This window comes from Triplophysa rosa, linkage group LG21, assembly GCF_024868665.1.
Source record: "Triplophysa rosa linkage group LG21, Trosa_1v2, whole genome shotgun sequence".
Lineage (NCBI taxonomy): Eukaryota > Metazoa > Chordata > Actinopteri > Cypriniformes > Nemacheilidae > Triplophysa > Triplophysa rosa.
Genome location: NC_079910.1, coordinates 10,971,715 through 10,986,490, shown reverse-complemented (window position 1 = coordinate 10,986,490; position 14,776 = coordinate 10,971,715).

Sequence of the window (14,776 nt, the reverse complement as noted above, 5' to 3'; positions counted from 1 at the left end):
AATAACCCAGTAAAATAAATATCCTGTAATTTAAAGTTACTGTGCAGTGTTGATAGTGTGTCCTGAACTGACTTGAACTGAACAAAAACATAATTCAGTTTCAGTAAAAACATGAATATTGGCAAACACAGCATTCAAAATTCTATTTATTCTTGACCCACATTATATTCCTGCTCTGATTTGACAAATCCCATTAAATTTAGGATTAAATGTTCGAAATGCTGGGTGTGTTTCTGGGCTGAAACCCTCACCCTGGAGAAGTGAGTGCACCATAGCAAAGCCTTGCCAGTTTATCTCTGCTAAACATCAGTGCTATTCCACCTTCCAAACATCTAACCAATCCAACAATAACACTGTTCATAATTTTCTGAGAGTTACCCTTCATCTCAATGAAGTAAATCTTCAGATAAAAAAATGCACATGTCAAAACGGTCTAGACAGGACAGCGATGTCAGCGCAGATGGCTGACATATAGAGCCAGTACTCACGGCATTTTTAGCATTAACAATTTCTTGTTATTTGATTATTTATTTATTTTTAATTTTGCAACATATGATTATTTTTATTTCAGTTGCAGTTTTACTTTACTTTTGTTTTGTTTTTTTATTTGTTTTTTTGCCTCGACTTACACTGTATGTGAGCAGCCTCTACGCTAATATCATTTCTTTTCCATGTCTAATCCTCATGTTCCCGAGGACACTGGAGGCCCAACACCAGATCAGCCAAAATGTTCATCCTTAATATGGGACAGGCTTACAGTCTAATAGAGCGAAGGTGAAGAGAGTCGCGAGCAGTTTACACACAGAAAGAGCACAACATGTCTTCATATGAACGAGATATGGACACAACAACCCTACCTGGTTCAGTCCCTGAAGTCATCGTGGATGAACCAGAACACGTTGGGTCCACAGTGCTGTCAGATATGACTACAAACGGTATGAACCTAATCTTTCTAACCGGTATTTAGGCAAACAGCTTTAACGGTTATTTTTTAGATTTGTGCATCGTTTAAAACCATCATCTAAACATAACACGTGTAAGGCCGGTACCGAGGTGTCCACACCTAAAGGGCACCTCATCCTGAGAAACACAGACATAAAACTTGCAAAGATTTATTGGTTTCACTATACAAGGGATTAGGGGTGGGAATCTTTTGGTACCTCACGATTTTATTCATATCGATTCTTGGGGTCATGATTCGATTAAAAATCGATTCACAATTTTTAATAATGATTCTTTCTCAAAATTAGATGTTATATATGTTTAGCCCCTTAACTGGCGCTGTCCTGTATCAGCTGATTTACTTAAAGATTTTGCACGTGAATTCTTATCTTATTGTGACAAACATTATATCGTTGGAAAGTTTCTAGAAAATATATTCCATCACCATTGTATAGAATAATGTGTGTAGGAAGAGTAATTGTTTCTTTTTTTAAAAGAGTAGGCTTAAAAATGTTTATGTCCTTTCCCTTCTCACAGCATAGTTTCATACAAATGTATTGTTTTTATTGTTTCTGTGCTTGTGTATTTTTTCATTGTGTCTGTTAGGGCTGGACAATAATTCAATAACAATAACTATCGCGATAGAATTAATTTAGATAACGATGATATGGTTTTTAAACACATTTTCGTTATTTCAATATACATTACACGCAGTGTTCGAATTGTGTCAAGGCTCTTGGGGGGTCCCTAACCAGTCTTAAAAAAAAAAACAGACGGAGCTGCCAGTACAAGCATCAACCACATGATAGTTTGGATCATTGTAGTAATTTGACCACATTACATGCATAAATGTCCTTAAAATGTTGAAAAGAGATCCACATGAGGGAGAGATTAAAAGACATATTTCTTTGTTTTTTGCAGTGACCATGACTCTTAATTTTTTTATTTTGTATTGTGGCCTAGATTTTTTTATAAGATTTTGCCTAGGTTTGATGTCTTTCTTGCTGAGATTTCACTCATTGTAAAATCTCTTAAATTTATGTATAGCAATAAGAATAATGGTTTTCAAAATGTATGATAACATTTTCTTACTAAATGAGATTTTCCTGTCCTCTTTATATTATTTATATTATTGTAATGCAGTGCTGTTCCCTTTTTTTGGAATATTAAAAAAAATCATTGGAGCCAGTGAGGGAGAGGACGCGTCACCTCATGCAGAAGCGTATGAGCGTTAATTTAAACGTGATTAATCTTCTGATAATTCAATTCAATTCAATTTTATTTATATAGCGCTTTTCACAATTGTTGTGAAATTGTTGTGCATTGTTCCAAAGCAGCTTTACAGGAGCAAATAAGAAAAACACAGAAAGGTAAAACACAGCACAGTGCATGGTGTTTATAGACCAAGCAAGATCATTATAATAAATAATATCTAATAAATAAATGAATAAATAAATGCTGTCTCCCGGTGAGCAAGCCAACACTGCACTGCTGTGGCGAGGAACCCAAACTCCAATGATGAATAATGGAGAAAAAAAAACCTCGGGAGAAACCAGGCTCAGCCGGGAGGGCCAGATCTCCTCTGACGTGTCATAGCTGCAATCAGTGACCCCGACCAAAGCCACCGAGCAACGTCCACGAAGAACAGGGAGAGCCCACGAGCCGCGACCCAGGAAGCCCCACCCGCCGAAACCGTGCAGGTCCAACCCGGTCCCATTCCGTGGTCAACAACAGACAACAGAGGGACAACCAGGGAAAAGTAGTAATGGCATAATTAACTTTATTCCTCTGTTGTCCGACATCGACCACAAAACAAGACCAACCAGACCAGACCCACACAGTCCCAACAAATGAAACGCCCCGAACCACAACCAACAAGCCCCCCCACTCCCCACAACACCCACCCAGCTACCTCCAATCAAAGTCACTGAGTGCAGCCATAACTTCAAACTGCTGTCGTGTGATGTAAGTTTAGCATTAAATACCAAGTATTGTAAATTTAGCATTTATGTGACAGGTAGTCCGTCTTTGCTCTCGGTTGGGGATGGAATTGTCTGAGCTGGGCCGGCCAGATGGTCGCCTTTTTCTTGGGTGGTGATGGAATTGCCTTGGATGGAGCTGGATGGTCAGTCAGTCCGCAGGCTCTCGCAGGAGGATGGCACGGGATTTTCAGATGTAGCTGGCGTAATCTCTAGTTGTGGATGGGCATATGACGTTCATCTGGGTCTGGCGGAATCTCTCCCTACCTCGGGATGGGCATCCCGAGGCGAGGGCAGAAACAGAAAGAGAATAATTAGCGTAGCTGCTGTTCATTAGCTATGTATTAGTGAATGCTTGGCTGAAAAGATGTGTCTTTAATCTAGATTTAAATTGGGAGAGTGTGTCTGACCCTCGAATAGTATCGGGGAGGCTATTCCAGAGTTTAGGTGCTACGTATGAGAAAGCTCTACCCCCTTTGGTGGATTTAGTTATTCTAGGTGTTATCAAAAGTCTGGAGTTTTGAGATCTTAGAGAGCGTGATGGGTTGTAGTGTGGTAGAAGCTCTGTTATGTAGGTAGGGGCTAAACCGTTTAAGGCTTTATAAGTAATTAAAAGAACTTTAAAGTCAATACGATACTTAATGGGTAACCAGTGAAGGGTTGATAACATTGGGGTTATGTGATCGTATTTTCTGGACCTGGTTAGAACTCTGGCAGCTGCATTCTGAACTAACTGTAGTTTGTTTATTGATGCTGCAGGACAACCACTAAGCAGTGCATTACAGTAGTCAAGTCTTGAGGTCACAAATGCATGAATAAGCTTCTCTGCGTCAGCCACACATAAAATATTTCGCAATTTGGCAACATTTCTAAGGTGGAAGAAGGCTGTTTTTGTGACATTTGAGATGTGATTTTTAAATGACAGGTTGCTGTCTAATATAACGCCAAGGTCTTTAACTGTATTTGTTGGAGTAACAGTGCAGCCTTCAATTTGCAGGTCATAATCCGAAATATTCTGCTCACGTGTCTTTGGTCCGATAAGTAATATTTCTGTTTTATTAGAATTTAAAAGAAGGAAATTACAAGTCATCCAATGCTTTATATCGTCGATGCACTCTGCCAATTTGGATAGTTGGAAGGAATCATCTGGTCTTGATGAGATATATAGCTGAGTATCATCTGCATAACAGTGGAAGCTAATTCCATGTTTTCTAATAATGTTTCCAAGGGGCAGCATGTATATGGAGAATAGCAAGGGTCCTAAAACCGATCCCTGAGGTAATCCATAATTTACTTGCGTTAGATTTGATGATTCCCCATTTAAATGGACAAATTGATGTCTGTCTGATAAGTAAGATCTGAACCATTGTAGTGCCTGTCCCTGAATACCGGTATAATTGTGTAAGCGATCTAGAAGTATTTTATGGTCTACAGTATCGAACGCAGCACTAAGGTCGAGCAGGACTAGGAGTGAGATGTTACCTTTATCTGATGCTATAAGCAGGTCGTTTGTAATTTTAACGAGCGCAGTTTCAGTACTATGATGCGGTCTAAAGCCTGACTGGAATTTTTCGTGTATGTCATTATTTTGTAAGAAAGAGCACAACTGAGTGGACACTACTTTTTCTAGTATTTTAGACAGGTAAGGGAGATTTGAAATCGGTCTATAGTTTCCTAGTTCATTGGGGTCTAAGTTTGGTTTCTTGATAAGAGGCTTAATGACGGCCAGTTTAAAGGGTCCTGGGACATGGCCTAGATTAATTGACGAGTTGATAATGTTATAAATGGGCTCAATTGCAACGGGTAATAACTCTTTTAATAATTTAGTTGGTATGGGGTCTAATAAGCAAGTTGTAGGTTTAGATGTTGCAATAAGTTTAATTAAATCTTCCTGTTTTATAGGTGAAAAACACTGTAGCCTTTCTTTTGGGGCGATGGTTGGTACTAATTTATAGGACAGACTTGGAGGTTGAGTTTTTACTATTTTGTCTCGTATGTTTTCGATTTTCTCTGTAAAAAAATTCATGAAATCATTGCTACCAAGGTGCGGCGGAATACCCAGGTCAGGTGAAGTCTGTTTATTTGTTAGTTTAGCAACTGTACTAAATAAAAACCTTGGATTGTTTTTGTTAGTTTCTATGAGGTTACGGAGGTGCTCAGCCTTTGCTGCTTTTAGTGCCTTTTTATAACAGTTTGCACTCTCTTTCCACGCAATTTTAAAGACCTCTAATTGGGTTTGTTTCCATTTGCGCTCCAGTTTACGTGTTTCTCTTTTAAGGGCGCGAGTGGTGCTATTGTACCATGGTGCTGCGTTTTTCTCATTAATCTTTTTTGACTTCATAGGTGCGACAGCTTCTAATGTATTAGAGAAAATAGTGCCCAATTTGCTGGTCATGTCATCGAGCGATTCTATATTTATTGGTATGGTTATTAAAGGAGTCAGATCTGGCAAGCTCTTTGCGAAACTATCTTTAGTAGTCGAGGTAATTGTTCTACCCTGTCGATAACGAGTTAAACGGCTGATTTCTGCAGTGCGCAGTGTACATGTTATAAGATAGTGATCAGTGACATCGTCGCTTTGAGGTATAATATCTATATTGGTTAGATCGGCTCCGTGAGATATAATCAAGTCTAGTGTATGATTAAATCGATGAGTGGGTCCATTGATGTGTTGTGTTACTCCAAAAGAGTGTAATAGCTCTGTAAACGCCACTGCTAATGCATCGTTAGCACTATCTACGTGGATATTAAAGTCTCCGACAATTAGTACTTTATCAACGTTAACCAATAGGTCCGATAGGAAGTCCGCAAACTCTTTCAGATAAAAAATAATGTAGATCAAGTATAAATATAATAATAATTATAAAGTATAAAATAATCCATATGAACCAATGCAGAATAAGAAAAACGAATGTCATTCCTTTGGGCAAAAGCAGAAACTTTCTCGTCAAAGTCGGAGCTCATGTTTGCAGAAGGGAGCGCAAAATAATCTCTGGGGAATGCGAAAGTTTTCTGAGGGAAAGAAAACTATTCTTTGGGAAACGCAAAAGTTTTGCAAAGGAACGCAATGATGGGGAGAGCAAAATATTTAAAATATTTTCACTCCCTTTCCTATTTTTCCACCACCTGTATATCCATTTATATATATGTATATCTGTTTTAACAATGTGAGATAACATCGTACATTAAGACTTGCATATCAAAATAATACTAGGCTAACTGTAAAGTTTTAAGATAAACGCTTTCAATATGAAAGGATCCGCACGCAGCCAGTGTCTTGCTGCGACATCTCTTTACATGTCTTCATTGAACACTGTGTGGCGCACTTGAGCATGCATGGATTTTTCAGATAAAAATTACATTTTAGTTTTATGAAATTTGTACAAATAATGTACAAAAGTGTTTTGTTTTAGCATGATAATTTGACCATATTTTTTGTGTGTGTTTTTAGTTGTCTAGTTTTAATGAAAAACCAGGGAAGCCCCCAAGTTCACTATTTTTGACCTTATGAGAGGCCCCTTAAGGCTTATGAGGGGTCCGGGACCGCCCCAGCACCCCCTCGATTCGAACCCTGATTACACGTCCGGGTCTGAGCCCTCGCTCTGCTCCGTGGCAGGGGCTACTGGTGTTATGGAGCGCCACTCCATCTTGCCCTAGTATAAATCTCTAGTTTAAGCCTGTGTTCACACTTAACTTCTTTTTTGCGAATAAAAAGTTGACCAAGGCGCTTTTTTAGTAAAAAAAAAAAACGCTGCCAGCGTTTGGTTACAAACAGCAGCCAAACACCATGACTTCGTCATCAGCGTCCGTGCACGAAGGCAGCCCAGAGTAACAGATAGGCAGCGTAACGGAAATCTATTTGAATTACAAACAGAAAGCGTATTTGCAATAACTAATCACACATTTAAAAACTACAATATTAATTTCTCGTTAGAAATGCAATCAGAGCTAAACCATGTAAATTACTGCTCACACATACATACACACGCGCACGCACGTTTTATGAGGTCATAGCGTGGAATCCTAGAGCTACGAAGAAAAGCAGAGCTCGAGCGACTGATAAGAGTTGTTTGCTGCTAAAGTCACGCGATCGACACGGTTCTTGTCTGACACGACTGTTTCAGTGATAATCTGAGCGAAGGCGAAGAGAGTCGCGAGCAATTTATACACAGAAAGAGCGCGAAAGTCCAGAAACACGCGAGTGTTTTTGAATCTGAAAAATCGGCCAACATGTCTTCATATGAACGAGATATGGACACGACAACCCTACCTGGTTTAGCCCCCGAGGTCATCGTGGATCAACCAGAACACGTTGGGTCCACAGTGCTGTCAGATATGACTACAAACGGTATGCACCTAATCTTTCTAACCTAATCGGTATTTAGGCAAACAGCTTTAACGGTTATTTTTGAGATTTGTGCATCGTTTAAAACCATCGTCTAAACATAACACCAGAAAGTGTTTTACGTGTTTATTTGGCATTATGTACGACAAACTAAATGCTCTCTTTGCTCATGGCAAAATGTATAAACTGTATTTGTGTTATTGTGTGTATAATACACATAGTGCTGTCACGTTTATTAAATAATCGTCTCATCGCGATTGTTTGGCCTCAGCGCGATGGTTTCAGATCATCGCAATTATTGCACATCTCTATAGAAGACACTAGGGGGAGCTGTAGTGCATCTGCATATTGCATATTTTATTGTGTATATTGTTACTAAAGCATGGTAATACTTGTAAAATGTACCACCACAACACAATCACTTTAAAAAAAACTAAAGCATATACCATAAAAATAAACTACAGTACAATTTAATATTATTTCAGTGTGAAAACCAGTCTACCAAAATCTCATTAACATAGAAGTAAACTTTTATTGTAGTCTTGCAAGTGAGAAAAAAACAGACTAGAAGCTTTTCTATGACTGATAGCATTTTAATGGTGGCTTCAATTCACTCCTGATCAATTTACTTCATTTACAAGTATTTGGCGGTTGTATTATTGACAGGTAAAAGCCTAAACCTTAAGTATGATGACCCAATTTTGTACTATGTATTTCCAAGAAAAAGAACATAGTCTTTATATTCAGAACAATATGGTCGTTTCAAAGCTGAATAAAAAATGTATGAGAATTAAAAGTCAAAGCTCTAAAACAGACAATTAATCGTCATAATCGCAATGATTTATTTGACAATTAATCGTCAGCCAAATTTCATAATCGTGACAGCCCTAAATACACACAGTGTATAGTACTGAAAGACCTGTATCTGTTCACATCAGTATGATACACTGCAGTCGTTACTCTTATGTGGCCTTGAGTTCTTCAAATGCGTTTAATGATTTATCGATTAATTAATAAACATCATTCATTTTAATCAACAATCTATATATCTTCCTGAATACGTGCAGCCCTAGTATGTGCACATTTCTGCAATCAGTCATTCTGATGAGCTGAATATTATGTGAAGTTTAATCCTACAGTGTATTTCTAGATCTTTATTTAAAATAGCATTACTGTGGATCTATAACATTTCAGGTGAGAATACAACAGTTAATTTAAAGAGAGTTTTGCGCTGAGGCCCTGCACTGTGTTTTGTTTTGGTTTTTTTTTACATAAAAATGTTCTCTTTCATTATTGTAAAGTGTCAATTCCAATGGTTATCTTTGTTTTATAAGCTAAATACACAATTATTTCCATATGCTTTTTATTCAAGTAACTCTAATGTTTGAATCGCTTTTGTTTGGTCTGTTCTCAGAGATGTTTTAATAGTTTACTGTTTGTTCTTCTGTCAAAGGAAAAAAGAGAAAAGGAATCGGTGGCTTCTTTAGGAGAGCATGGAAGGCTGTCAAGCACCCTTTCCGTCGCAGCTGCCATGAGACCAGAGTGGAGGTTATTGTGCCGGACACATCTGCCCCGTGTGCTTCTGGCCTCCAGCAAAAAGCTGACGGAGAACGTATCGTTTCTCAGTTGTCTTCTGTCAGTGGTCCTTACCAGCCACCTGCCACAGCTTTGACCCCCAAAAAGGACAGAGATGATGATGATGAAGATCTGGAAGTAGTCAGCATTACCAGCAACGTCTGGTCAGTCTGCAGCAACATCCAGCAGGACTCTGCGCTGCCAGCTGATGCTTCAGCAGAAGACATAGAGAGCGTCAGCCTGAAGGACAATGTAGAGAACAAGCAACAAGGTGAGATGAAATAATTGTGGAAACCTGGACATTTAGAATCAGAATCAGAATCAGAATCAGAAGAGCTTTATTGCCAAGTGTGCTTGCACACACAAGGAATTTTCTTTGGTGTTGGAAGCTTCTAGTACAGACATTTAACACAATGACAATACAATATAATACGATTTACAGTCTAAAAGATTCTAAATTGTGCATATATAAAATAAAGACTATTTTACAGAAAATGGGGGATAATAACATATAAGAGACATTGTACCGGGTAGTATATAGTAGAATAAACATATTAACAGATTGTATGTACACTTGTGCAAATGGATAATTTAGTAAGTAGAGGTAGTGTTATATACATGTATACATAAGATGTAGATATAATAAGGCACAGTAGTGCACACTATAGGAGTAGTGGAAGTGGAATATTGCTCTTAAGGAGCAGTTATCTGTTTAGGAGGGAGATTGCCTGGGGGAAGAAGCTGCTTCTGTGTCTGGAAGTCCTGGTGTTTGGTGCTCTAAAGCGCCGGCCAGAGGGCAGCAGATCAAAGAGTTTGTGTGCTGGGTGTGTGGAGTCAATGATGATTTTTCTTGCCCTGTTTTTCACTCTGGAATCGTACAGGTCCTGAAGTGTGGGCAGAGGAGCACCAATAATTTTCTCAGCACTACGAACTGTCCGTTGTAGTCTTCGTAGGTCTGATTTGGTGGCCGAGCCATACCAAACAGTAATTGAAGTGCACAGAACAGATTCGATGACCACTGAGTAGAACTGGGTCAGTAGCTCCTGTGGTAGGTTGAACTTCCTCAATTGACGGAGGAAGTATAACCTCTGCTGGGCCTTCTTTACAATGGAGTCTATGTGGGACTCCCACTTCAGGTCCTGAGAGATGGTGGAGCCCAGGAACCTGAATGACTCCACAGTATCCACAGTGCTGTCCAGGATGGTGAGGGGAGGAAGTGATGGAGGGTTCCTTCTGAAATCCACTATCATCTCCACTGTCTTGAATGCATTCAGCTCTAGGTTGTTTTGACTACACCAGGCAGCCAGCTGAGCAACCTCCTTTCTGTAGGCAGATTCATCACCGTCTTGAATAAGGCCAATGACTGTGGTGTCATCTGCAAACTTCAGGAGTTTGACAGAAGGGTCTGTAGAGGTGCATTCGTTTGTGTAGAGTGAATATAGCAGTGGAGAAAGAACACATCCTTGAGGAGCTCCGGTGCTGATGGTACATGTGCTGGATTTAAATTTTCCCAACCTCACTAGCTGCTGCCTGTTCGACAGGAAGTTAATAATCCACTGACAGGTAGAGGTTGGCACAGAGAGCTGGGTAAGCTTGGGCAGGAGGAGGTCTGGGATTATGGTGTTGAAGGCCGAGCTGAAGTCTACAAACAGGATCCTGACGTAAGTCCCTGGTCTGTCTAGGTGTTGTAGGATGTAATGCAGTCCCATGTTTACTGCATCGTCCACAGACCTGTTTGCTCGGTAAGCAAACTGGAGGGGATCAAGAAGTGGTCTGGTGATGTCCTTCAGGTGGGCCAGTACAAGTCTCTCAAATGACTTCATGACCACAGATGTTAAAGCAACAGGCCTGTAGTCATTAAGTCCAGATATTTTGGGTTTCTTCTGTACAGGGATGATGGTGGAGCGTTTGAAGCATGAAGGGACTTCACACTGCTCCAAAGATCTGTTAAAAATATTAGTGAAGATGGGCGACAGCTGCTCCGCACAGACTTTCAGGCAGGAGGGTGAGACATTGTCTGGGCCTGGTGCTTTTCTGATCTTTTGTTTGCGGAAAAGCTGGCAAACATCCTCTTCGCAGATCTTAAGTGCAGGTTGAATGTCAAGAGGAGGTGTTAATGGTATAGCAGAGATAGGGTCAGGGCGGGTGTGAAGGGTGAGACTCTGCATTTCAAAACGACAATAGAAGTCGTTCAGGTCGTCAGCCAGTCGTTGATTACCCATAGACTGAGGGGATGATGGCTTGTAGTTGGTAATGTCTTTCAGGCCTTTCCACACTGATGCAGGGTCGTTGGCTGAAAACTGGTTCTTCAGCTTTTCAGAGTAGCTTCTCTTAGCTGCTCTTATCTCCTTTGTCAGTGTGTTTTTGGCCTGATTATACAAGACTTTGTCCCCACTTCTGTAAGCATCTTCTTTGGCCTGACGAAGCTGTCTCAGTTTCATTGTAAACCATGGTTTGTCATTGTTGTATGTTAAGCGAGTCCTGGTGGGAATACACATGTCCTCACAGAAGCTGATGTAGGATGTCACTGTGTCAGTTAACTCATCCAGATCAGTGGCTGCAGCTTCAAAGACACTCCAATCCGTGCAGTCGAAACAGGCTTGTAAGGCCCGCTCTGTTTCGCTGCTCCATCTCTTTGCTGTTCTTGCTACAGGCTTGGCAGATTTAAGCTTCTGTCTGTAGGTCGGAAGAAGATGAACCAGGCAATGATCAGAGAGACCCAGAGCTGCTCTGGGAACAGAGTGGTATGCATCCCGTATTGTGGTGTAACAGTGATCCAGAATGTTGCTGTCTCTGGTGGGGCATGTGATATGCTGCCTGTATTTTGGCAGCTCACGGGAGAGGTTTGCTCTGTTAAAGTCCCCAATAATAATAATAAGAGAATCCGGGTGTTGCTGCTCCGTGTCAGTGATGTAATCCGCCAGCTGTTGCACTGCTGTTTATGCCTTGTCACTGAAATGGTTCTCTGTGCCTCAGCCTGAAGAGATTATAATGACTCACTAACCACTGTTTTTTGTTCTGTGTTTTAGAACATGTCAAAGAAAAGAAGAGAAAAGGTGTTAGGGGCTTCTTCAAGAGAGTGTGGAAGGCTGTAAAGCGTCCCTTCCGTCGCAGCTGCCACGAGACCAGAGTGAAGGACAAACAACAAGGTGAGGCGAAATATGCTGATATCAGAAGATCATTTACCTTTTCATTGAAATAGTTCACTGTGCCTCAGTCTAAAGAGCCAAATACATCACACGCATGTTAGCCATTTCCTGTTTTTTTTTTAAATCACAGTTTTTTGTTGTGTTTTAGAACAACATGTCCAAAAAGAGAAGAAGAAAGGAAAGGGCCTTTTCAGGAGAGGTGTAAATCGACTCAGATGGAGATCAAAAGCAAAACTGATTGATGCAAAGTTTTTCTTCCGGCACCATCACCGACGCTTGAGAGAAAACATGCAACTCCGCCGCTGCCCCCACCACCGCTGCTGCGAGCACGAGCACCCCTGCCTCTTACGTGGAGAGCAGATTGTTTTAGGTGTCAGAGAGCAGATCATGTCTACGGTGCCCTCAGTCAGTGGTCCCTCCATGAACTACCCAGAACAAGGTGAGATAAAATATCTGGCTTTTAATTAACAGAAGATGATGAATACATTCATTAATAATTTGGATTTATGTCATATACACATTTTTATTATTTTTCAACTACTACTTCTAATGCAGTTCGCCATGAGACGTTTAGGAAAGAGAAGCGCCCCATCGGTCACTTCTGCTGCAAAACCAAGGTGAAGGGCAAGCCACAAGGTAAGATGAAATAAACGTATAAACCTGGACCTTTATATCGATATTGCCTTTTTTATTGAAGTTGTTCTCTGTGCCTCAGTCTGAAGAGCCAAACAGATGATAATCACATAGATAATAATGTTCGTTCTGTTTTAGAACAACATGGCAAAAAGAAGAAGAAAGGACTCTGTGGGTTCTTCCAGAGGATACCGAAGGCTGTGAAGCATCCCTTCCGTCGTTGCCAGAGCAGAGTAGAGCCTATTGTGTCAGACACATCCGTCCCGTGTGCCTCCGGCCTCCAGGAATCACTGTCTTCTGTCAGTAGTTCCTCTGGTGAGAGCTTCAGCCACCAGTACAGCGAACCACGAGGTGAAATGAAATAAACCTGGACATTTCTGTCGATAATAGATAAATACATGATATTATGACACACACTTGTCAATTATTTCTTGATTTATTTTTTTCGTTTTCTATGTTTCAGAAAGAACGCCGTTGCTTGTTCCCCCAATGTTTAAGCCGTCTGATGGTGAGTCCGTCTCTCTGTTTATTATCGCCCGCAGTTATATTTACACCCCAGTGAAACTAACCACAAACATGTCTTGACATGAATTGGCAACGTCATATACAATATTACTGTTTTTTGTGTCTTTGTGTTTTTTTTTTTTTAGAAGAATTTCAATCTCGCTATCGGCTGAAGTATGTTATTCTAGGGGATGAACGCTTCGGAAATGTCTTCTTGGCAATCCGTAAATCCGATGGCCAAAAGGTATCCCCCTTTTTACCAAATTCAACAAACATTTGACTTCTTATGTACCTAGAGATTAATATTCATGTCTTAATCAACACATGTAGGCATTAAACGGTTTACAGACTGTAGATTGATGTAAATCATGTTTTTATTTACAGGTCGCTGTCAAAGAAGTATCGAGACCTGATTGGAGCACTTCTACTTATAATATGGCAAGTTGGTCAATCATATAATGGATTTATGTGTAGTGTATATGTAATTTATATGAATTTATTTAATTGCCTATGATATGATACAATTAATGTAAACCTTCAGTTAACAAGAAATACACATGAAATAGACGTTATAGTGTGAGTAACGTCCAGCCAAGTATAACAATATTTGTACCTTAAATCTAAAGAGTTTACCATAGCCAGGTAACCCTTACTTGTACTCTTTTCTCTAGGCTGGCTATATAGATCATGTGATGACCGAAGTGGCAATGATGACTCTGCTGCAGCAAGGTCCCATAAGCCCCTACGTCATTCAAATGCTGGAGTGGTTTCACGAGGAATTCGACACATATATTGTTATGGAAGACCCCGGTCCCTGCACGGCATTGAGGAAATTAATCGAACTTCATCCATTGGATGAAAAAATAGCGCGCGTCCTCATGCGGCAAGCAGTACAAGCAGCACAACACTGCATTGCCCACGGCGTCTTTCACACCAACATCAGCGCAGAGAACATCCTGGTCAACACAACAACTTTAGACCTCAAGCTGACAGACTTCGGCTATTCTATGCCATACACTGCCAGAAAATACTATCGATTTGCTGGTGAGCCATCATTTTGTGTTCTTGTAGCACAGTGTGGAAACATATTCATCATGTGAACATTTTACAGCTTCGCTCAAATCTTATACCTTCTTTCTTGCAGATGATGACGTATCGACTGAGTATGAGCATAGGGCCGTCGCATCAAACGTCCAGCAACTAGGGCAGCTCCTGCGTAAAATGATTTTTGGACCAGATCTGCGACGTGCCATTTTTTTTTGGAATCGTAAGTGAAGTGATAAAATGTAAAGCACACACAGAAAGTGTCGAACATCATTAGAGCAGATGACAAATCTAGCAAGAACCAGAAGTAGTCACATGATCAGAGGTTGTGTGTGTCAGGTGGTCATGGCTAACCAGCTCTCTTTTTTTCTCAGCTGCTTCAGCATGCGGAAGCCTTATAGAGTGGTGTACACAACGTGATCCAACTAAACGGCCCACGTTGGAACAGATGTTACAGCACCGCTGGTTTACCCAAGAATGAAGGATGGCAGCAAGCTTTTTTCTATTATTTGTGTTTTTAATAGCATAAGACAGTAGAGAGGGGACATGAAGGGATTGGATGGAGAAAGGGGTGGTGGATCAGCAAGGACTTGAGATTGGAATTG